The following is a 20423-nucleotide window of genomic DNA, read 5'->3' on the forward strand; positions in this document are numbered from 1 at the left end:
ACGACACGAACTCATCATTTCTGATTGCTGCATAATATTCCATGGTGTATATGTGCCACATTTTTCCAATCCAGTCTATTATCAATGGGCATTTGGGTTGATTCCAGGTCTTTGCTATTGTAAACAGTGCTGCAATGAACATTCGTGTACATGTGTCCTTATAGTAGAACGATTTATAGTCTTTTGGATATATACCCAGTAATGGGATTGCTGGGTCAAATGGAATTTCTATTTCTAAGGCCTTGAGGAATCGCCACACTGTCTTCCACAATGGTTGAACTAATTTACACTCCCACGAACAGTGTAAAAGTGTTCCTTTTTCTCCACATCCTCTCCAGCATCTGTTGTCTCCAGATTTTTTAATGATCGCCATTCTAACTGGCGTGAGATGGTATCTCAATGTGGTTTTGATTTGCATCTCTCTGAGGACCAGTGACGATGAGCATTTTTTCATATGATTGTTGGCCTCATATATGATTTTCTGTCTGGTTGATCTGTCTAGTATTGACAGTGGAGTGTTAAAGTCTCCCACTATTATTGTGTGGGAGTCTAAGTCCTTCTGTAAGTCATTAAGAACTTGCCTTATGTATCTGGGTGCTCCTGTGTTGGGTCCATATATGTTTAGGATCGTTAGATCTTCTTGTTGTATCGATCCTTTTACCATTATGTAATGGCCTTCTTTGTCTCTTTTGATCTTTGTTGCTTTAAAGTCTATTTTATCAGAGATGAGAATTGCAACTCCTGCTTTTTTTTGCTTTCCATTAGCTTGGTAAATCTTCCTCCATCCGTTTATTTTGAGCCTTTGTGTATCCTTGCGTGTGAGATGGGTTTCCTGGATACAGCACACTGATGGGTTTTGGATTTTTATCCAATTTGCCAGCCTGTGTCTTTTGATTGGTGCATTTAGTCCATTTACATTTAGGGTTAATATTGTTATGTGTGAATTTGATACTGCCATTTTGATGCTAAGTGGCTGTTTTGCCTGTTAGTTGTTGTAGATTCTTCATTATGTTGAAGCTCTTTAGCATTCAGTGTGATTCTGGAATGGCTGGTACTGATTGATCCTTTCTATGTGTAGTGCCTCTTTTAGGAGCTCTTGTAAAGCAGGCCTGGTGGTGACAAAATCTCTGAGTACTTGCTTGTTCGCAAAGGATTTTATTATTCCTTCACTTCTGAAGCTCAGTTTGGCTGGGTATGAAATTCTGGGTTGAAAGTTCTTTTCTTTAAGAATGTTGAATATTGGCCCCCACTCTCTTCTGGCTTGTAGTGTTTCTGCCGAGAGATCTGCTGTGAGTCTGATGGGCTTCCCTTTGTGGGTGACCCGACCTTTCTCTCTGGCTGCCCTTAGTCTTCTCTCCTTTATTTCAACCCTGTTGAATCTGACGATTATGTGCCTTGGGGTTGCTCTTCTTGCGGAATGTCTTTGTCGTGTTCTCTGTATTTCCTGCAATTGAGTGTTGGCTTGTCTTGCTAGGTGGGGGAAATTTTCCTGGATGATGTCCTGAAGAGTATTTTCCAGCTGGGATTCATTCTCTTCGTCCCCTTCTGGTACACCTATCAAACGTATGTTAGGTCTTTTCACATAGTCCCACATTTCTTGGAGACTTTGTTCATTCCTTTTTGCGCTTTTTTCTCTGATCTTGGTTTCTCGTTTTATTTCATTGAGTTGGTCTTCGACTTCAGATATTCTTTCTTCTGCTTGGTCAATTCGGCTATTGAAACTTGCGTTTGCTTCGCGAAGTTCTCGTATTGTGTTTTTCAGCTCCTTTAATTCATTCATATTCCTCTCTACGGTATCCATTCTTGTTATCATTTCCTCGAATCTTTTTTCAAATCTTTTTTCAAGGTTCTTAGTTTCTTTGCATTGATTTAATACATGATCTTTTAGCTCGCAAAAGTTTCTCATTATCCATCTTCTGAGGTCTAATTCCGTCATTTCGTCACAGTCATTCTCCGTCCAGCTTTGTTCCCTTGCTGGTGAGGAGTTTTGGTCCTTTCTAGGAGGCGATGTGTTCTGGTTTCGGGTGTTTTCCTCCTTTTTGCGCTGGTTTCTTCCCATCTTTGTGGATTTGTCCGCTGGTCGTCTGCGTAGTTGGTGACTTTTCGTTTGGGTCTCTGAGTGGACACCCAGAATGTTGATGATGAAGTATTTCTGTTGCTTGGTTTTTCTTCTACCAGTCTAGCCCCTTCACTGTATGACTGTTGAGGTCCGCTCCAGACCCTGCTTGTCTGGGATGCACCTCTAGTAGCCGTGGCACTGCGAGGGATGCTACCAGTTTCTTTTTCTGCTCTCTTTGTCCCAGGATGATGCCTGCCTAATGACAGTCTTTTGGATATAGACGGGTCAGGGAGCTGCTTGAGGAGACAGTTTGTACTTTATAGGGGTTTAATTGCTGAGCTGTGCACTCTGTTGTTCATTCAGGGCTGTTAGGCTGCTATGTTTGATTCTGCTGCAACACAGCTCATTAAACAACCCTTTTTTTTTCTCAAATGCTCTGTGTTGAGGGATTTGGGCTTTATTTTTGGATGTCCGATCAGGTGTCCTGCCCAGCTCGAAGGCAGACTAGCCACTGTTTGGCTGCCGAGGCTCCGCCCTGCTTTTGTGTGATTCGCGCTGTTCCTGCCGGCTCTGCTGTGGTCTCCGCCACGCCCTGCGGTGGAGTCTCTTCGTTGTAGCGTGTTGCCTCAGCAACGGCAGGCTGCGTCAGCAGTGGGTGTGTATCTCAGTAGGGACGCGTTGCCTCAGCAACGGCAGGCTGCATCAGCAGTGGGCGTGTATCTCAGTTGGGGCGGGTTGGCTGCGTCAGCAGTGGGCGTGTATCTCAGTTGGGGCAGGTTGCCTCCGTAGTGGTGGACGCCCCTCCCCCACAGAGCGTCTCGGACCATCTGCCCGGGATAGTTTGAAATCGCGGTTTTGTTCGTCCCACTGGGTATCCCAAACGATCTGTCCCTGCAATCCCCTGGGCTGGGCTACTGTGCAAGTCTCGTTCCGTCTTAAGTCCAGCCCTCTCAAGTCTCAGGCTGCCGGTTCAACAAGGCACCCGGACAAGCACGCCCTGTGGGGATTGCTGGGTAGGGCCGGCCGCCGCCACCCCAGCTGCCGGCTTCGCCAGGCAGACCTACTGCCTGGCGTCCCGTGTCTTTTTATACTTGGGAGTTTCCCCGTTCTGTGGGCAACAAAGATCAGTCTGGAAATGCAGCACTGACTCACCGTTTGCGGATTCAACGCGGGCTCCAATCCTGGGTTGTTCTCACAGCGCCATCTTGAGTCACCGCTATTTTTTAAATGCTTGTATGTGGCTGGAATATTGTGATTTCTGCTTCTTCACAGAAAGGGTTTACAAACTCGTGCAAACACACATCAGTTTACCTTTGTATGTTGAATGCACACATTGAAGACCGTTCTGTGAGGTAGCCTTGTTTTGGTTTTAGAAGCAGATATTTCTCAATACAGCGTTTGCTTTCATTCACTCTGGAATATCCAACCGCAGCTCCTAGAAGAAACATGCTTCTCACTCTGTATCTAACCACAGATTCATGTCCCTGAGTTGAGCGAACACACAGGAGAGCAGTCTGAATGACGCGGTCGTTTTGTGTTTCAGACGGATATTTACAGCTATTTCTGAAATGCTTGGATGTGGCTGGATAAATGCGATTTCTGCTTCTTCACAGAAAGAGTTTACAAACTCCTGCAAACACACATCAGTTTACCTCTGTAAGTTGAAAGCACACATTGAAGACCGTTCTGTTAGGTAGCTCCGTTTTGGTTTTAGAAGCAGATATTTCTCAATACAGCGTTTGCTCCCATTCACTCTGGAATATCCAAACGCAGCTCCTAGAAAAAACGTGCTTCTCACTCTCTGTATCTAACCGCAGATTCAGCTCCCTGAGTTGAGCGAACACACAGAAGAGCAGTCTGAAACACGTGGTCGTTTTGTGTTTCAGACGGACATTTATAGCTATTTCTTCAATGCTTGGATGTGGCTGGAAATATGTGATTTCTGCTTTTTCACAGAAAGGGTTTACAAACTGCTGCACACACACATCAGTTTAACTCTGTAAGTCGAATGGACACATTGAAGACCTTTCGGTTAGGTAGATTTGTTTTGGTTTTAGAAGCAGATATTTCTCAATACAGCATTTGCTCCCATTCACTCTGGAATATACAAACGCAGCTCCTAGAAGAAACGTGCTTCTCACTCTGTGTATCTAACCGCAGATTCGCCTTCATGAGTTGAGCGAACACACAGCAGTGCAGTCTGAAAGACACGGTCGTTTTGTGTTTCAGACGGACATTTACAGCTATTTCTTAAATGCTTGGATGTGGCTGGGAAAATGTGATTTCTGCTTCTTCACAGAAAGGGTTTACAAACTGATGCAAACACACATCAGTTTAACTCTGTAAGTTGAATGCACACATTGAAGACCGTTCTGTTAGGTAGCTCCGTTTTGGTTTTAGAAGCAGATATTTCTCAATACAGCGTTTGCTCCCATTCACTCTGAAATATCAATACGCAGCTCCTAGAAGAAACGTGCTTCTTACTCTCTGTACCTAACCGCAGATTCAGCTCCCTGAGTTGAGCGAACACACAGCAGAGCAGTCTGAATGACACGGTCGTTTTGTGTTTCAGACAGACATTTACAGCTATTTCTTAAATGCTTGGATTTTCCTGGAAAAATGCGATTTCTGCTTCTTCAGAGAAAGGGTTTAAAAACTTCGGCTAACACACATCAGTTTACCTCTGTAAGTTGAATGCACACATTGAAGACCGTTCGGTTATTTAGCTCCGTTTTGGTTTTAGAAGCAGATATTTCTCAATACAGCGTTTACTCCCATTCACTCTGGAATATCCAAACGCAGCTCCTAGAAGAAACGCGCTTCTTACTCTCTGTATCTAACCGCAGATTCAGCTCCCTGAGTTCAGCAAACACACAGCAGAGCTGTGTGAAAAACGCGGTCGTTTTGTGTTTCAAACGGACATTTACAGCTTTTTCTTAAATGCTTGGATTTGGCTGGCAAATGTGATTTCTGCTTCTTCACAGAAAGGGTTTACAAACTCCTGCAAACACACATCAGTTTAACTCTGTACGTTGAATGCACACACTGAAGACCGTTCTGTTAGGTAGCTCCGTTTTGGTTTTAGAAGCAGATATTTCTCAATACAGCGTTTGCTCCCATTCACTCTGAAATATCAATACGCAGCTCCTAGAAGAAACGTGCTTCTTACTCTCTGTATCTAACCGCAGATTCAGCTCCCTCAGCTGAGCGAACACACTGCAGAACAGTCTGAAAGACGCGGTCGTTTTGTGTTTCAGACGGACATTTACAGCTATTTTTTAAATGCTTGGATGTGGCTGGAAAAAAGCGATTTCTGCTTTTTCACAGAAACGGTTTACAAACTGCTGCTCACACACATCAGTTTAACTCTGTACGTCGAATGGACACATTGAAGACCTTTCTGTTAGGTAGATTTCTTTTGGTTTTAGAACCTGATATTTCTCAATACAGCGTTTGCTCCCATTCACTCTGAAATATCAATACGCAGCTCCTAGAAGAAACGTGCTTCTTACTCTCTGTATCTAACCGCAGATTCGCCTTCCTGAGTTGAGCGAACACACAGCAGAGCAGTCTGAAAGATGAGGTCGTTTTGTGTTTCAGACGGACATTTACAGCTATTTCTTAAATGCTTGGATGTGCCTGGGAAAATGTGATTTCTGCTTCTTCACAGAAAGGGTTTACAATCTGCTGCACACACACATCAGTTTAACTCTGTAAGTTGAATGCACACATTGAAGACCGTTCTGTTAGGTAGCTCCGTTTTGGTTTTAGAAGCAGATATTTCTCAATACAGCGTTTGCTCCCATTCACTCTGTAATATTTAAACGCAGCTCCTAGAAGAAACGTGCTTCTCACTCTCTGTATCTAACAGCAGATTCGGCTCCCTGAGTTGAGCGAACACACAAGGGAGCAGTCTGAAAGACGCGGACGCTTTGTGTCTCAGACGGACATTTACAGCTATTTCTTATATGCTTGGATTTTCCTGGAAAAATGCGATTTCTGCTTCTTCACAGAAAGGGTTTACAAACTGCTACAAACACACATGAGTTTAACTCTGTAAGTTGAATGCACACATTGAAGACCTTTCTGGTAGGTAGCTCTGTTTTGGTTTTAGAAGCAGATATTTCTCAATACAGAGTTTGCTCCCATTCACTCTGGAATATCCAAACGCAGCTCCTAGAAGAAACGTGCTTCTCACTGTGTATCTAAACACAGATTCAGCTCCCTGAGTTTAGCGAACACACAGCAGAGCAGTATGAAAGACGCGGTCGTTTTGTGTTTCAGACGGACATTTACAGCTATTTCTTAAATGCTTGGATGTGGCTGGAAAAATGCAATTTCTGCTTCTTCACAGAAAGGGTTTACAAACTGCTGGAAACGCACATCAGTTTAACTCTGTAATTTGAATGCACACATTGAAGACCGTTCTGTTAGGTAGCTCCGTTTTGGTTTTAGAAGCAGATATTTCTCAATACAGCGTTTGCTCCCATTCACTCTGAAATATCAATACGCAGCTCCTAGAAGAAACGTGCTTCTTACTCTCTGTATCTAACCGCAGATTCAGCTCCCTGAGTTGAGCGAACAGACAGCAGAGAAGTCTGAAAGACGCGGTCCTTTTGTGTTTCAGACCGACATTTACAGCTATTTCTTAAATGCTTGGATTTGGCTTGTAAAATGCGATATCTCCTTCGACTCAGAGAGGGTTTACAAACTGCTGCAAAAATACATTAGTTTTTCAATGTAAGTTAAATGCACACGTTAAAGACACTTCTGTTAATTATCGCCGCTTTGGTTTTAGAGGCAGACATATCTCAATACAGTGTTTGCTCTTATTACTCTGGAGTATCCAAACGCAGCTCCTGGAAAAAACGTGCTTCTCACTCTCTGTATCTAACCACAGATTCAGCTCCCTGAGTTGAGCAAACACACAGCAGAGCAGTCTGAATGACGCGGTCATTTTGTGTTTCAGACGAACATTTACAGCTATTTCTTAAATGCTTGGATGTGGCTGGAAAAATGCAATTTCTGCTTCATCAGAGAAAGGGTTTACAAACTTCGGCTAACACACATCAGTGTACCTCTGTAAGTTGAATGCACACATTGAAGACCGTTCGGTTACGTAGCTCCGTTTTGGTTTTAGAAGCAGATATTGCTCAATACAGAGTTTGCTCCCATTCACTCTGGAATATCCAAACGCAGCTCCTAGAAGAAACGTGCTTCTCACTCTCTGTATCTATCCGCAGATTCATCTCCCTGAGTTCAGAGAACACACAGCAGAACTGTGTGAAAGACGCGGTCGTTTTGTGTCTCAGACGGACATTTACAGCTATTTCTTAAATGCTTGGAGGTGGCTGGAAAAATGCGATTTCTGCTTCTTCACAGAAAGGGTTTACAAACTGCTGCAAACACACATCAGTTTACCTCTGTAAGTTGAATGCACACATTGAAGACCGTTCTGTTCGGTATCTCCGGTTTGGTTTTTGAAGCAGACCTTTCTCAATACAGCGTTTGCTCCCATTCACTCTGGAATATACAAACGCAGCTCCTAGAAGAAACGTGCTTCTCACTCTCTGTATCTAACCGCAGATTCAGCTCCCTGAGTTGAGCGAACACACAGCAGAGCAGTCTGAAAGACGCGGTCGTTTGTTCTTTCAGACGGACATTTACAGCTATTTCTAAAATGCTTGGATGTGGCTGGAAAAATGCGATTTCTGCTTCTTCACAGAAAGGGTTTACAAACTGCTGCAAACTCACATCAGTTTAACTCTGTAAGTTGAATGCACACATTGAAGACCGTTCTGTTAGGTAGCTCCGTTTTGGTTTTAGAAGAAGATATTTCTCAATACAGCGTTGCTCCAATATACTCTGGAATATCCAAACGCAGCTCCTAGACGAAACGTGCTTCTCACTATCTTTATCTACCCGCAGATTCAGCTCCCTGAGTTGAGCGAACACACAGCAGAGCAGTCTGAAACACGTGGTCGTTTTGTGTTTCAGACGAACATTTACAGCTATTTCTTAAATGCTTGGATGTGGCTGGAAAAATGCGATTTCTGCTATTTCATAGAAAAAGTTTACAAACTGCTGCACACACACATCAGTTTAACTCTGTAAGTCGAATGCACACATTGAAGACCTTTCGGTTAGGTAGCTTTGTTTTGGTTTTAGAAGCAGATATTTCTCAATACAGCGTTTGCTCCCATTCACTCTGGAATATCCAAACGCAGCTATTAGAAGAAACGTGCTTCTCACTCTCTGTATCTAAGTGCAGATTCGCCTTCCTGAGTTGAGCGAACACACAGCAGAGCAGTCTGAAAGACGCGGTCGTTTTGTGTTTCAGACGGACATTTACAGCTATTTCTTAAATGCTTGGATGTGCCTGGGAAAATGTGATTTCTGCTTCTTCACAGAAAGGGTTTACAAACTGCTGCAAACACACATCAGTTTAACTCTGTAAGATGAATGCACACATTGAAGACCGTTTAGTTAGGTAGCTCCCTTTTGGTTTTAGAAGCAGATATTTCTCAATACAGCGTTTGCTGCCATTCACTCTGGAAAATTTAAACGCAGCTCCTAGAAGAAACGTGCTTCTCACTCTCTGTATCTAACAGCAGATTCGGCTCCCTGAGTTGAGCGAACACACAAGGGAGCAGTCTGAAAGACGCGGACGCTTTGTGTCTCAGACCGACATTTACAGCTATTTATTAAATGCTTGGATTTTCCTGGAAAAATGCGATTTCTGCTTCTTCACAGAAAGGGTTTACAAACTGCTACAAACACACATGAGTTTAACTCTGTAAGTTGAATGCACACATTGAAGACCGTTCTGTTAGGTAGCTCCGTTTTGGTTTTAGAAGCAGATATTTCTCAATACAGCGTTTGCTCCCATTCACTCTGAAATATCAATACGCAGCTCCTAGAAGAAACGTGCTTCTTACTCTCTGTATCTAACCGCAGATTCAGCTCCCTGAGTTGAGCGAACACACAGCAGAGGAGTCTGAAAGACGCGGTTCTTTTGTGTTTCAGACGGACGTTAACAGATATCTCTTAAATGCTTGGATTTGGCTTTTAAAATGCGACTTCTGCTTCGACTCAGAAAGGGTTTACAAACTGCTGCAAAAACACATCAGTTTTTCTCTGTAAGTTAAATGCACACGTTAAAGACCGTTCTGTTAATTATCGCCACTTTGGTTTTAGAGGCAGACATATCTCAATACAGTGTTTGCTCCCATTCACTCTGGAGTATCCAAACGCAGCTCCTAGAAAAAACGTGCTTCTCATTCTCTGTATCTAACCGCAGATTCAGCTTCTTGAGTTGAGCGAACACACAACAGAGCAGTCTGAATGACATAGTCGTTTTGTGTTTCAGACGGACATTTAAAGCTATTTCTTAAATGCTTGGATGTGGCTGGAAAAATGCGATTTCTGCGGCTTCAGAGAAAGGGTTTACAAACTTCAGCAAACACACATCAGTTTACCTCTGTAAGTTGAATGCACACATTGAAGACCGTTCTGTTAGGTAGCTCCGTTTTGGTTTTAGAGGCAGATATTGCATAAAACAGCGTTTGCTCCCATTCACTCCGGAATATCCAAACGCAGCTCCTAGAAGAAACGTGCCTCTCACTCTCTGTATCTAACCGCCGATTCATCTCCCCGAGTTCAGCGAACACACAGCCGAGCAGTCTGAAAGACCCGGTCGATTTGTATTTCAGACGGACATTTACAGCTATTTCTTAAATGCTTGTATGTGGCTGGAAAAAGGCGATTTCTGCTTCTTCACAGAAAGGGTTTACAAACTGATGCAAACACACATCTGTTTACCTCTCTAAGTTGAATGCACTCGTTAAAGATCGTTCTCTTAGGTAGTTTTGTTTTGGTTTTAGAAGCAGATATTTCTAAATACAGCGTTTGCTCCCATTCACTCTGGAATATCCAAACGTTGCTCCTAGAAGAAAAGTGCTTCTCACTCTCTGTATCTAACCGCAGATTCAGCTCCCTGAGTTGACCGAACACACAGCAGAGCAGTCTGAAAAACGCGGTCGTTTTGTGTTTCAGACGGACATTTAGAGCTATTTCTTAAATGCTTGGATGTGGTTGGAAAAATGCGATTTCTGCTTCTTCATAGAAAGGGTTTACAAACTGCTGCAAACACACATCAGTTTACCTCTGTAAGTTGAATGCACACGTTTAGGACCGTTCAGTTAGGTACCTCCGTTCTGGTTTTAGAGGCAGACATTTCTCAATACAGCGTTTGCTCCCATTCACTCTGGAATATCCAAACGCAGCTCCTAGAAGAAACGTGCTTCTCACTCTCTGTATCTAACCACAGATTTAGCTCCGTGAGTTGAGCGAACAGACAGCAGAGCAGTCTGAAAGACGCGGTCGTTTTGTGTTTCAGACCGACATTTACAGCTATTTCTTACATGCTTGGATATGGCTTGAAAAATGCAATTTCTGCTTCTTCACAGAAAGGGTTTACAAACTGCTGCAAACGCACATCTGTTTTACTCTGTAAGTTGAATGCACACATTGAAGACCGTTCTGTTAGGTAGCTCCGTTTTGGTTTTAGAAGCAGATATTTCTCAATACAGCGTTTGCTCTCATTCACTCTGGAATATCCAAACGCAGCTCCTAGAAGAAACGTGCTACTCACTCTCTTTATCTAACCGCAGATTCAGCTCCCTAAGTTGAGCAAACACACAGCAGAGGAGTCTGAAAGACGCGGTCTTTTTGTGTTTCAGAGGGACATTTACAGCTATTTCTTAAACGCTTGGATTTGGCTAGAGAAATGCGATTTCTGCTTCCTCACAGAAAGGGTTTACAAACTGCTGCAAACACGCATCAGATTCCATCTTTAAGTTCAATGCACACGTTAAAGACCATTCTGTTAGGTATCTCCGTTTTGGTTTTAGAGGCAGAAATATCTCAGTACAGTGTTTGATCCCATTCACTCTGGAGTATCCAAACGCAGCTCCTAGGAAAAACGTGCTTCTCACTCTCTGTATCTAATCGCAGATTCAGCTCCCTCAGTTGAGCGAACACACAGCAGAGCAGTCTGAAAGACGCGGTCGTTTTGTGTTCCAGATGGACACTTACAGCTATCTCTTAAATGCTTGGATGTGGCTGGAAAAATGCGATTTCTCCTTCTTCACAGAAAGGGTTTACAAACTGCTGCAAACACATATCAGTTTACCTCTGTAAGTTGAATGCACAGATTGAAGAACGTTCTGTAACATAGCTCCGATTGGTTTTAAAAGCAGATATTTCTCAATACAGCGTTTGCTCCCATTCACTCTGGAATATCCAAACGCGGCTCCTAGAAGATACGTGCTTCTCACTCTCTGTATGAATCCGCAGATTCAGCTCCCTGAGTTGAACAAACACACAGCAGAGGAGTCTGAAAGACGCCGTCGTTTTGTGTTTCAGACGGACATTTACAGCTATTTCTTAAATGCTTGAATGTGGCTGGAGAAATGCGATTTTGCCTTCTTCACAGAAAGGGTTTACAAACTGCTGCAAACACACATCTGTTTAATTCTGTAAGTTGAATGCACACCTTGAAGACCGTTGTGATGGTAGCTCAGTTTTGGTTTTAGAAGCAGATATTTCTCAATACAGCGTTTGCTCCCATTCACTCTGGAATATCCAAACGCAGCTCCAAGAAGAAACGTGCTTCTCACTCTCTGTATCTAACCGCAGATTCAGCTCCGTGAGTTGAGCGAACACACAGCCGAGCAGTCTGAAAGACGTGGTCGTTTTGTGTTTCAGACGGACATTTACAGCTATTTCTTAAATGCTTGGATGTGGCTGGAAAAATGCGATTTCTGCTTCTTCACAGAAAGGGTTTACAAACTGCTGCAAACACACATCAGTTTTACTCTGTACGTTGAATGTACACATTGAAGACAGTTCGCTTAGGAAACTCCGTTTTGGTTTTAGAAGCAGATATTTCTCAATACAGCGTTTGCTCCCATTCACTCTGGAATATCCAAACGCAGCTCCTTGGAAAAACGTACTTCTCACTCTCTGTATCTAACTGCAGATTCAGCTCACCGAGTTGAGCGAACACACAGCAGAGCAGTTTGAAACACGCGGTCGTTTTGTGTTTCAGACCGACATTTATAGCTATTTCATAAATGCTTGGATTTGGCTGGAAAAAAGGGATTTCTGCTTTTTGACAGAAAGGGTTTACAAACTGCTGCAAACACACATCAGTTTAACTCTGTAAGTTGGATGCACACGTTAACGACCGTTCTGTTAGTTAGCTTTGTTTTGGTTATAGAGGCACACATTTCTCAATACAGCGTTCGTTCCCATTCACTCTGCAATATCCAAACGCAGCTCCTAGAAGAAACGTGCTTCTCACTCTCTGTCTCTAACCGCAGATTCAGTTTCCTGAGTTGAGTGAACACACAGCAGAGCAGTCTGAAAGACGCGGTCGTTTCGTGTTTCAGACGGACATTTACAGCTATTTCTTGAATGCCTGGTTTTGGCTGGGAAAATGCGTTTCCCACTTCTTCACAGAAAGAGTTTAGAAACTCCTGCAAACACACATCAGTTTACCTCTGTAAGGTGAATGCACACATTGAAGTCCGTTCTGTTAGGCAGATCCGTTTTTGTTTTAGAAGCAGATATTTCTCAATACACCGTTAGCTCCCTTTCACTCTGGTATATCAAAACGCAGCTCCTAGAAGAAACGTGCTTGTCACTCTCTGATTCTGAACACGGATTCAACTCCCTTAGTTAAGCAAACACCCAGCAGAGCAGTTTGAAAGATACGTTCGTTTTGTGTTTTAGACGGAGATTTACACCTATTTCTTGAATGCCTGGACTTGCCTGGGAAAATGCGTTTTCCCTTCTTCACAGAAAGGGTTTAGAAACTCCTGCAAACACACATCAGATTACCTCTGTAAGTAGAATGCACACATTGAAGACCGTTCTATTAGGTAGATCCGTTTTTGTTTTAGAAGCAGATATTTCTCAATACAGCGTTTGCTCCCATTCACTCTGGTATATCAAAACGCAGCTCCTAAATGAAACGTGCTTGTCACTCTCTGATTCTGAATGCGGATTCAACTTTCTTAGTTAAGCAAACACCCAGCAGAGCAGTTTGACAGATACGTTCGTTTTGTGTTTTAGACGGAGATTTACAGGTATTTCTTAAATGCCTGGATTTGGCTGGGAAAATGCGTTTTCTGCTTCTTCACAGAAATGGTTTAGAAACTCCTGCAAACACAAATCAGTTTACCTCTGTAAGTTGAATGCACACATTAAAGACCGTTCCGTTAGGTAGATGCGTTTTGGTTTTAGAAGCAGATATTTCTCAATAAAGCGTTTGCTCCCATTCACTCTGGTATACGAAAACACAGCTCCTAGAAGAAACGTGGTTGTCACTCTCTGATTCTGAATGCGGATTCAACTCCCTTAGTTAAGCAAACACCCAGCAGAGCAGTTTGAAAGATAGGTTCGTTTTGTGTTTTAGACGGAGATTTACAGCTATTTATTGATTGCCTGGATTTGGCTGGGAAAATGCGTTTTCCGCTTCTTCACAGAAAGGGTTTAGAAACTCCTGCAAACACACATCAGTTGAACTCTGTAAGTTGAATGCACACATTGAAGACCGTTCTGTTAGGTAGCTCCGTTTTGGTATTAGAAGCAGATATTTCTCAATACAGGGTTAGCTCCCATTCACTCTGGAATATCCAAACGCAGCTCCTAGAAGCAACGTTCTTCTCACTCTCTTTAACCACAGATTCATCTCCCTCAGTTGAGCGAACACACAGCAGAGCAGTCTGAAAGACGCGGTCGTTTTGTGTTTCAGACGGACATTTACAGCTATTTCTTAAATGCTTGGATTTGGTTGGAAATATGCGATTCCTGCTTCTTCACCGAAAGGGTTTACAAACTGCTGCAAACAAAAATCAGTTTAACTCTGTAAGATGAAAGCACACATTGAAGACCGTTCTGTTAGGTAAATCCGTTTTGGTTTTAGAAGCAGATATTTCTCAATAAACCGTTTGTCCCATTCACTCTGGTATATCAAAACGCAGCTCCTAGAAGAAACGTGCTTGTCACTCTCTGATTCTGAACGCAGATTCAACTTTCTTAGTTAAGCAAACACCCAGCAGAGCAGTTTGAAGGATAGGTTCGTTTTGTGTTTTACACGGAGGTTTACAGCTATTTCTTGAATTCCTAGATTTGGCTGGGAAAATGCGTTTTCTGCTTCTTCAAAGATACGGTTTAGAGACTTTTGCAAACACACATCAGTTTAACTCTGTAAGTTGAATGCGCACATTGAAAACCGTTCTGTTAGGCAGCTCCGTTTCGGTTTTAGAAGCAGATATTTCTCAATACAGCGTTTACTCCCATTCACTCTGGTATATCAAAACGCAGCTCCTAGAAAAACGTGCTTGTCACTCTCTGATTCTGAACGCTGATTCAACTCCCTTAGTTAAGCAAACACCCAGCAGAGCAGTTTGAAAGATACGTTCGTTTTGTGTTTTAGACGGAGATTTGCAGCTATTTCTTGAATGCCTGGATTTGGCTGGGAAAATGCGTCTTCCGCTTCTTCACACAAAGGGTTTAGAAACACCTACAAACACACATCAGTTTAACTCTGTAAGTTGAATGCACAGATTGAACACCGTTCTGTTAGGTAGCTCCGTTTTGGTTTTAGAAGCAGATATTTCTCAATACAGCATTCGCTCCAATTCAGTCTGGAATATCCAAACCCAGCTCCTACAAGCAACGTTCTTCTCACTCTCTTTAACCGCAGATTCATATCCCTCAGTTGAGCGAACACACAGCAGAGCAGTCTGAAAGGCCGTCGTTTTGTGTTTCAGACAAAAATTTACAGCTATTTCTTAAATGCTTGGATTTGGCTGAAAAAATGCGATTCCTGCTTCTTCACAGAAAGGGTTTACAAGCTGCTGAAAACACAAATCAGTTCAACTCTGTAAGTTGAATGCACACATTGAAGACCGTTCTTTTAGGTGAATCCATTTGGGTTTTAGAAGCAGATATTTCTCATTATAGCGTTTACTCCAATTCACTCTGGTATATCAAAACGCAGCTCCTAGAAAGAACGTTCTTGTCACCGATTCTGAACGCGGATTCAACTCCCTTAGGTAAGCAAACACCCAGCAGAGCAGTTTGAAAGATACGTTCGTTTTGTGTTTTAGACGGAGATCTACAGCTATTTCTTGAATGCCTTGATTTGGCTGGGAAAATGCGTTTTCCAATTCTTCACAGAAAATATTTAGAAACTCCTGCAAACACACATCAGGTTAACTCTGTAAGTTGAATGCACACATTGAATACCGTTCTGTTAGGTAGCTCCGTTTTGGTTTCAGATGCAGATATTTCTGAATACAGCGTTTGCTCCAATTCACTCTGGAATATCCAAACGCAGCTCCTAGGAGCAACGTTCTTCTCGGTCTCTTTAACCTCAGATTCATCTCCCTCAGTTGACCGAACACACAGCAGCGCAGTCTGAAGGACACGGTGGTTTTGTGTTTCAGACGGACATTTACTACTATTTCTTAAATGCTTGGATTTGACTGGAAAAATGCGATTCCTGCTTCTTCACAGAAAGAGTTTACAAACTGCTGTAAACACACCGCAGTTTAACTCTGTAAGTTGAATGCACACATTGAAGACCGTTCTGTTAGGTAGCTCCGTTTTGGTATTAGAAGCAGATATTTCTCAATACAGCGTTCGCTCCAATTCAATCTGGAATATCCAAACGCAGCTCCTAGAAGCAACGTTCTTCTCACTCTCTTTAACCGCAGATTCATCTTCCTCAGTTGAGCGAACACACAGCAGAGCAGTCTGAAACACGCGGTCGTTTTGTGTTTCAGACAAACATTTACAGCTATTTCTTAAATGCTTGGATTTGGCTGGAAAAATGCGATTCCTGCTTCTTCACAGAAAGAGTTTACAAACTGCTGCAAACACACATCAGTTTAACTCTGTAAGTTGAATGCACACATTGAAGACCGTTCTGTTAAGTACCTCCGTTTTGGTTTCAGAAGGAGATATTTCTCAATACACCGTTTATGCCCATTCACTCTGGTATATCAAAACGCAGCTCCTAGAAGAAACGTGCTTGTCACTCTCTGATTCTGAACGCGGATTCAACTTCCTTATTTCAGCAAACACCCAGCAGAGCAGTTTGAAAGATCCGTTCGTTTTGTGTGTTAGACGGAGATTTACAGCCACTTCTTGAATGCCTGGATTTGGCTGGGAAAATGCGTTTTTCGATTCTGCACAGAAATGGATTAGAAACTCCTGCAAACACACATCAGTTTAACTCTGTATGTTGAATGCACACATTGAAGTCCGTTCTGTTAGGTAGCTCCGTTTTGGTTTTAGAAGCAGATATTTCTCAACACAGCGTTTGCTCCCATTCACTTTGGTATATCAAAATGCAGCTCCTAGAAGGGACGTGCTTGTCACTCTCTGAGTCTGAAATCGAATTCAACTCTCTTAGTTAAGCAAACACCCAGCAGAGCAGTTTGAACGATACGTTCGTTTTCTGTGTTAGACGGAGATTTACAGCTATCTCTTGAATGCCTGGATTTGGCTGGGAAAATGGATTGTCGGTTTCTTCACAGAAAGGTTTTAGAAACTCCTGCAAACACACATCAGTTTAACTCTGTAAGTTGAATGCACACATTGAAGACCGTTCTGTTAGGTAGCGAAGCAAATATTTCTCAATTCAGCGTTTGCTCCCATTCACTCTGGTATATCAAAACGCAGCTCCTAGAAGAAACGTGCTTGTCACTCTCTGATTCTGAACGCGGATTTAACTGTGTTAGTTAAGCAAACACCCAGAAGTGCAGTTATAAAGATACGTTCGTTTTGTGTTTTAGACGGAGATTTGCACCTTTTTCTTGAATGCCTGGATTTGGCTGGGAAAATGCGTTTTCCGCTTCTTCACAGAAAGGGTTCAGAAACACCTGCAAACACACATCAGTTGAACTCTGTAAGTTGAATGCACACATTGAAGACCCTTCTGTTAGTTAGCTCCGTTTTGGTTTTAGAAGCAGGTATTTCTAAATACAGCGTTTGCTCCCATTCACTCTGGTATATCAAAAAGCAGTTCCTAGAAGAAGCGTGCTTGTCACTCTCTGATTAATAACGCGGATTCAAATCCCTTAGTTAAGCAAACACCCAGCAGTGCAGTTTTCAAAATACGTTGTTTTGTGTTCTAGACGGAGATTTACACCTATTTCTGGAATGCCAGGATTTGGCACGGAAAAAGCGTTTTCCGCTTCTTCACAGAAAGAGTTTGGAAACTCCTGCAAACACACATCAGTTTAACTCTGTAAGTTGAATGCACACATTGAAGACCGTTATGTTAGGTAGCTCCGTTTTGGTTTTAGAAGCAGATATTTCTCAATACAGCGTTTGCTCCCGTTCACTGCAGTGTCAAAACGCAGCTCCTAGAAGAAACGTGCTTGTCACTCTCTGATTCTGAAAGCGGATTCAACTCTCCTAGTTAAGCAAACACCCAGCAGAGCAGTTTGAAAGATACGTTCGTTTTGTGTGTTAGACGGAGGTTTACAGCTATTTCTTGAATGACTGGATTTGGCTGGGAAAATGCGTTTTTCGATTCTTCACAGAAATTGTTTAGAAACTCCTGCAAACACACATCAGTTTAACTCTGTAAGTTGAATGCACACATTGAAGTCCGTTCTGTTAGGTAGCTCCGTTTTGGTTTTAGAAGCAGATATTTCTCAACACAGCGTTTGCTCCCATTCACTCAGGTATATCAAAACGCAGCTCCTAGAAGAAACGTGCTTGTCACTCTCTGATACTGAACGCGGATACAACTTCCTTAGTTAAGCAAACACACAGCAGTGCAGTTTTAAAGATACGTTCGTTTTGTGTTTTAGACGGAGATTTACAGCTATTTCTTGAATGCCTGGATTTGGCTGGGAAAATGCGTTTTCCGCTATTTCACAGACAGAATTTAGAAACTCCTGCAAACACATATCAGTTGAACTCTGTAAGTTGAATGCACACATTGAAGATTGTTCTGTTAGGTAGCTCCGTTATGCTTTTAGAAGCAGTTATTTCTCAATACAGCGTTTGCTGTCATTCACTCTGGTATATCAAAACGCAACTCTTAGAACAAACGGGCTTGTCACTCTCTGATTCTGAACGCGGATTCAACTCCCTTAGTTAAGCAAACACCCAGCAGATCAGTTTGAAAGATACGTTCGTTTTGTCTTTTAGACGAAGATTTACAGCTATTTCTTGAATGCCTGGATTTGGCTGAGAAAATGCGTTTTCCGCTTTTTCACAGAAAGGGTATAGAAACTCCCGCAAACACACATCAGTTGAACTCTGTAAGTTGAATGCACAGACTGAAGATTGTTCTGTCAGGTGGCTCCGTTTTGGTTTTAGAAGCAGATATTTCTCAATACAGAGTTTGCTCCCATTCACTCTGCTATATCAAAAAGCAGCTCCTAGAAGAAACGTGCTTGTCACTCTCTGATTAATAACGCGGATTCAAATCCCTTAGTTAAGCAAACACCCAGCAGTGCAGTTTTCAAAATACGTTGTTTTGTGTTCTAGACGGAGATTTACACCTATTTCTGGAATGCCAGGATTTGGCTGGGAAAAAGCGTTTTCCGCTTCTTCACAGAAAGAGTTTAGAAACTCCTGCAAACACACATCAGTTTAACACTGTAAGTTGAATGCACGCAATGAAGACCGTTACGTTAGGTAGCTCGGTTTTGGTTTTAGATGCCGATATTTCTCAATACAGCGTTTGCTCCCAATCACTACAGTATGTCAAAACGCAGCTCCTAGAAGAAACGTGCTTGTCACTCTCTGATTCTGAAAGAGGATTCAACTCTCCTAGTTAAGCAAACATCCAGCAGAGCAGTTTGAAAGATACGTTCGTTTTGTGTGTTAGACGGAGGTTTACACCTATTTTTTGAATGACTGGATTTGGCTGGGAAAATGCGTTTTTCGATTCTTCCCAGAAATGGTTTAGAAACTCCTGCAAACACACATCAGTTGAACTCTGTAAGTTGAATGCACACATTTAAGACCGTTCTGTTAGGTAGCTCCGTTTTGCTTTTTGAAGCAGATATTTCTCAACACAGCGTTTGCTCCCATTCACTCTGGTATATCAAAACGCAGCTCCTAGAAGAAACGTGCTTGTCACTCTCTGATTCTGAACGCGGATTCAACTGTGTTAGTTAAGCAAACTCCCAGAAGTGCAGTTATAAAGATAAGTTCGTTTTGTGTTTTACACGTAGATTTACAGCTTTTTCTTGAATGCCTCGATTTGGCTGGGAAAATGCGTTTTTCGCTTCTTCACAGAAATGGTTTAGAAACTTCTGCAAACACACATCAGTTTAACTCTGTAAGTTGAATGCACACATTGAAGTCCGTTCTGTTAGATAGCTCCGTTTTGGTTTTAGAAGCAGATATTTCTCAACACACCGTTTGCTCCCATTCACTCAGGTATATCAAAACGCAGCTCCTAGAACAAACGTGCTCGTCACTCTCTGATACTGAACGCGGATACACCTGTCTTAGTTAAGCAAACACACAGCAGTGCAGTTTTAAAGATACGTTCGTTTTGTGTTTTAGACTGAGATTTACAGCTATTACTTGAATGCCTGGATTTGGCTGGGAAAATGCGTTTTCCGCTATTTCACAGAAAAAATTTAGAAACTCCTGCAAACACATATCAGTTGAACTCTGTAAGTTGAATGCACACATTGAAGACCGTTCTGTTAGGTACCTCCGTTATGCTTTTAGAAGCAGTTATTTCTCAATACAGCGTTTGCTGCCATTCACTCTGGTATATCAAAACGCAGCTCTTAGAAGAAACGGGCTTGTCACTCTCCGATTCTGAACGCGGATTCAACTCCCTTAGTTAAGCAAACACCCATCAGATCAGTTTAAAAGATACGTTCGTTTTGTGTTTTAGACGGAGATTTACAGCTATTTCTTGAATGCCTGCATTTGGCTGGGAAAATGCGTTTTCCACTTCTTCACAGAAAGGATTTAGAAACTCCTGCAAACACACATCAGTTGAACGCTGTAAGTTGAATGCACACATTGAAGACCGTTTTGATAGGTGTTCCGTTTTAGTTTTTGAAGCAGATATTTCTAAATACAGCGTTTGCTCCCATTCACTCTGGTATATCACAACGCAGCTGCTATAAGAAACGTGCTTTTCACTCTCTGATACTGAAGGCGGATTCAACTCCCTTAGTTAAGCAAACCCCAGCAGAGCGGCTTGAAAGATACGTTCGTTTTGTGTTTTAGACGGAGATTTATAGCTATTCCTTGAATGCCTGGATTTGGCTGGAAAATGCGTTTTCCACTTCTTCAA

Source organism: Callithrix jacchus, chromosome 1 (assembly GCF_049354715.1).
Source record: "Callithrix jacchus isolate 240 chromosome 1, calJac240_pri, whole genome shotgun sequence".
In the NCBI taxonomy this organism is placed as follows: Eukaryota; Metazoa; Chordata; class Mammalia; order Primates; family Cebidae; genus Callithrix; species Callithrix jacchus.